This window comes from Muntiacus reevesi, chromosome 8 (genome assembly GCF_963930625.1).
Source record: "Muntiacus reevesi chromosome 8, mMunRee1.1, whole genome shotgun sequence".
Classification (NCBI taxonomy): Eukaryota; Metazoa; Chordata; class Mammalia; order Artiodactyla; family Cervidae; genus Muntiacus; species Muntiacus reevesi.
In genome coordinates, this window is record NC_089256.1 from 6350559 (window position 1) to 6355994 (window position 5436).

The 5436-nt window shown below is 40.9% G+C and overlaps 1 non-coding gene across 1 annotated transcript; it reads right to left on the minus strand.

Annotated features, from left to right (window-relative positions):
* Positions 1 to 911: 911 nt before the first annotated feature.
* LOC136173873 (small nucleolar RNA Z195/SNORD33/SNORD32 family) lies at positions 912 to 966 on the minus strand. Its single transcript, XR_010664342.1, has one exon. It is a non-coding gene; the product is annotated as a small nucleolar RNA Z195/SNORD33/SNORD32 family (small nucleolar RNA).
* Between the last annotated feature and the right edge of the window lie 4470 nt (positions 967 to 5436).

Consider the following 5436-nt stretch of genomic DNA (forward strand, 5'->3'; position numbering starts at 1 on the left):
TCCTGAATCAGGGATCAAACCCAGGTCTCCCGCATTGCAGGCAGATTCCTTACTATCTGAGCCACTAGGGAATGCACGCATATATACATATGGTAATTCTATTTTTAGAAAAACACAGAAGTTCTTGATTTTTGAGAAAAGGAAGGGCTCTTGAATTCCAGAGTGTTTTCTTTAACCACTAGAGGGCACCCTGCATCGAGTATTTTGTTTTACTCCTATTCTGTATGATCTTTAAATGTTTATTTCAAGAGATTGTTAAAGAGTAAAAGAAAGAACAGCGAACTCTGATTTTTCAAAATAAATGTTTTTTTAAACTTTCATTAACTTCACAAGAAATGATTAAGCATGAAGAAAGTAACAAAACAAGAGGGAAAGAAGTCAAAGTCCTGGAAACCTAAAAATGGATCAATCCAGATACTGTACTTGCCAAAAAATAAGTAAGTACATACGCTTTTCTCTTCAATTACTAAGTAGTTAGAGAGTAAATCTAACTCCCCAGAAAGCAAAAAGAGAGAGCTGCACCAGGCAAGTGTTATACTGTGAAGTGTCGGCAAAAGATGCTTTATGATGTTGTGATAAGAGGTAATTCTGTACTTAAAAAGTCATTAGATGTTTTATTTAGTTTTATTGGATTGCCAATATATGTGTGTCATGAAAAATTTAAAGGTACAAAATATTCTCTCTTCTCCCCATAATATAGTTCCCCTCCTTAGAAACCACAACTGTTACTGGATTCTTATATATCTTTCAAACGAATCTATACATGTATAAGCATAGAACTGAACAAATATATTGAGTTCTACTCACCACAGAAATGACTGTTGCTACCTACACTGTTCTCACTTTGCTTTTTTTCTTTCCTTTTTTTTTCTTTTTCTTTTCTTTTTTTTTTTTTAGGCAGACAGGTGGCCTCAGATGGTAGTGCATGTGGAGTCATCTCACGGTTGGGAAACTCGAACATGAGTTTAACTTAATAATGTATCTTGGAGATCCTTCTCTGTAAGTTTGAATCTGCTTTATTTCTGCCTTACTATTTTTAGCAGCTGTTATTTAGTGAGGTTACATTATTATCTCTTAATCTTATTGTAATTACATATTTCATCACTATCCAGTAATGAACACTTAAGCTATTCCCAATTATTTCTTTTATAAATACTACTGCAATGAATACTGTTTGGAGAGGTTATTTTCACTGTGTATATCTGTAGAATGAATACCAGAACTGAGTCAGACCTAATACACAATTAAAGTTTTGATAGACACTATCAATTTGTCTTCTGCAAAAAGTGTATTAACTAAATTCCCGTAACCCTGTTATCCTGTACTTTGCCCACACAGTTTGTACTTAATTTTTTTTTTAATCTTGGTCAATCTGCTCTGGGAAAAACACTGCCTTGTATTTTGTTTTGTGTTTCTCTTAATATAAGTGAGTTGAGCAGCTTTTTCACATATTTAAGGAAAGGCTGGTCTTAATCAGAAAGAACTCTACCATATAAAGGCATAGAATGTAGAGATATTATCACCCAAGTTAAGACTAGAGGGAAGTGCATTTTCATGGGGAAAGGAGAATCTGGGAAAGTCCTGAGCCGACCCCACAAAGAAGGCCCTTGACAACCCCCCGAGTCATACTACTCCTTTCTATGCTGGGACCCCAGGTCCTCAGCAGATCTCTAGGGGCCCTCCCTGTCAAGTCGAGAGAAGACCAGACACCACCTGGGGCCAAATGTACTAAAGCACCTTTTATCCCCATCATCCTCAGCCCTGCTCTGACCTGATCCCCCTCTCAATCTTTCTCACTGCACTTTTATATCAACTCTGTCAAACAGAAATGTAATGCAAGCCATACGTGTAATTTAAAATTTTCTAGGAGCTGAATTAAAAAAGAAGCGGCTGGGAAACTAGAGAAAGCCCACATGTACCAATGAAAACCCAGCACTGCCCAAAATAATAAATAAGTAAATCTTAAAAAAGAAGCACCTGTAAGTACTTGTTTTAAGTTTTATTGAAGTATAGTTGACTTAAAATATTGTGTTGATTTGTGCTGTATAGCAAAATGATTCAGTTATGCAAATATGTATATTCTTCCCATTATGGTTCATCACAAGCTATTGAATATAGCTCCCTGTGCTAAACACTAAGACCTTGTTGTTTATCCATCCTATATATAACTGTTTGAATCTGCTAATCCCAAACTCCTAATCCTTCGTACCCCATCCTCCCTTCCCCTTTGTAATTACTTTCAATATTTTTATATAACAAAATATATGCAAATTATTATTTCAACATGTGATCAATATTAAAAGTTACTAATATTCTGTATTCTTCTTTTGGGACAAAGTCTTTGTGTATTTATGCTCACACCCCATCTCAAGGGCTCAGTAGCAGAATGTTGTCCAATGGAACTTTCTGCAATGATGGAAATGTTAGATCCTTATTCCCATAAATACCATCTAACCTCCTATATATTCAATTTTTCCTCAGAGAATTTTTTCTTCTTCTTGCATCAGTGGGATCCAGGTCTTCTCCTAAGGTCACTACACCACCCCTGGGCATCTCTAGTGGAGGCCACTTATTCTTTTATGCCCCAAATTACCAGAACCAGCTCCTCATGAAGCTTCAGTCTAGCTCTGTGTTGTCCAATGTGATAAACACAAATAAGCATGTGGCTTCCTAGGTGGAGCAGTGGTAAAGAATCTGCTTGCCCATGCAGAAAATGCAGGTTCGATCCCTGGGTCAGGAAGATCCCCTGTAGTAGGAAATGGCAACCCACTCCAGTATTCTTGCCTGGGAAATCCCATGAACAGAGGAGCCTGGTGGGCAACGGTCTATGGGGCCACACAGAGTTGGACATGATTGAGCCACTGAGCATGCACACAACTACATTTAAGTTAATCAAAATAAAATACAAAATTTCATTTCCTCAGTTGCACAAACCACAGTCGTGGGGCTCAAGAACCACATGTGGTTGATGGCCGCCATATTGGCAGTATTTCTCCTCTGTTTCTCTTCTACCACCAGAAAAAGCCATCTCTCTCTGGAGACCACACAGCTCTAGAATCTTCAACCATGCCCTCATGGGAATCATGGAGCTACCTCTTCTAAGTAAGACTTTTAGAGGGTTCTCCTCATCCTTCATCTCTTATAGAGTTGTCCATGCTGCCCAGCCCAGCTCAGAACACCACACTGGGGCTTTGTACCATGTGTGCTCCTCTAGGTAACAGCCTAGCTGAACATGCCTGGCTGAACATGTACTTTCTTAGTTCCAACCTGCCTTCACTCCATTTCAATCACTTACTCCCAGTACCCAACCCTTGATCTGGTCATCACCTGACAGTACTCCACCCAAGATATCTTTTCTTATTCCCTTATTTATAGTTAATTCATAAATAATGCATACTAAAAAAAGAATTGACCCACACAGCTAAAAGGAAAGTCCCTTTTGGCCAGCCACCCCTAAAAATCAAGCCTCCCATCTTGTGCCCATCTCCCAATCCCCTCCCAAATCCCTGTCTTTGTATTTCTAAACTTTGATAAGCACATATTGTTTTGCAACATGCTTGTTTTTCTTAACAATTTGTCTTGCAGACCTTTTCATGTCAGGAGATATAGACCCACTTCTTCCTTGTTTCGTGTGTGTAGGGGTGGGGGAGGTAGTATATTCACAAAGTTAAAGCCCCAAAGGTATGTAAAAAGGTGCAATGACGTTTTCTTCCCCATTCTTGCTCCTCATCTACCCCATTCCCATACCAGTTTCATAGGTAACCACTGTTGTTAGTTTTCTTACTACAGTTAGCTTTTCCTCATGCATTTCAACCAAATATGAATATAGATTCCTATTTTCTCCCATTTTATGCATATCTATACACTATTCTGCACCTTGAAGTGACTTTACACATCTTGATTCCACATCAGAGTATTGAGAACATCTTCCTCCTTTTTTCAGCACTATGTTTTCCACTCTATGAAAGTGAAAGTGAAGTCGCTCAGTTGTGTCCAGCTCTTTGCGACCCCATGGACTGTAGCCTACCAGACTCCTTCGTCCATGGGATTTTCTGGGCAAGAACACTGGAGTGGGTTGCCATTTCCTTCTCCAGGAGATCTTCCCCACCCAGAGATCGAACCCGGGTCTCCTGCATTGTAGACAGATGCTTTACCGTCTGAACCACCAGGAAATGTATGACTGCCCCATAATTTATTTACCCAATCGGGATGGATGTTGATGGAGTCCTGGGTTGTTTTCAGTATTCACTATTACAATGAGTGCTATAATAAAGAATTTGTACCTATATTACTTTCTGTATGGAAGTATACCTGTAAAATGAATTCCCCAAAGGGAAACTGCACAGTCAAAGGGTTTCTGATTGCTAATTTTGATAGATATTGCCACATTGCCTTCTGCAGGTACTGTACCAATTAATACCCCGATCAGCATGTATTGCAGTGTTTCCAACCACTGCATAATACTCTGAGGACTATCACCTTCCGTTTCGTGGGTATGGAGGACCGACTGTACTAAGGATATGGACTGCGTTGGGGAGGCTCCTCCTACTGACGCAGGACGTTAGGTTGTTTTCAATTGTTGTATTACAGCAATGCTATAATAAACATGCTTGTCTATGCTTCCTTGTACATGTATTTTTCCAGAATAATTAAAGCAAACAAAGAGCAAAGGAAGCAGCTGTGCTGTGCAAAGGCTGCAGGGTGGAAGAGAGCTTAGAGTGATAAGAAATGCAGAGAGAGCCAGTGTGGTGGCTGGAACTCAGGCATGAGCCTGGAGACCTGAGGATAAACGTGCACAGGGTTCACAGCTGGGCCAGAAAGCCATGGGTAAGGTTTTGGATTTTATTCTAAGATCAAGATTACCTGATTGACGTTTCAAAGACCACTCTGGCTGCTGCACTGAAAACTGGTTTCAAGGGAAAGAGTGGAAGCACAGGGGCGTCCCCTGCCGTCCAGTAAAGAAAGCCACCTTCCAATGCAGGGAATGGGGAGTGGCTCGATCCCTGGTGGGGAAACTAAGATCCCACACGCCCTGGCGGGGTAGCTACTAAGCCCTCCCACTCTAGATCCCAGGCTCCACAACTAGAGAAGGTCAGAGACCTATAAGGAAGACCAGTGCAGTCGAAAAAATAAATAGTGGAAGCAGACCAGGTAAGGATGAATGTCAGAAGGGGCACCAGAGGTCTGGCTAAAGTGAAAGACTAGACTCCTAGGTTGCCCAAATGAGAAGTCAGTGGAACAGCAAGGGCTCTGCTCCCAGCAGACTCGGTAGAGGCCGCTGAGTGACACCTGGAGCCTCAGGCAGACAGAGCCTCTGCCAGCGAGGAACTGTCTCTAGCAAGGCATTTGGAGGTTAAGCAAATCGTTTCAAGTGGAGACAAGTCCTTACACAGTGTGATGGGGAATAGAGTAGTGGCCTTGACCTTAGAATGAAAT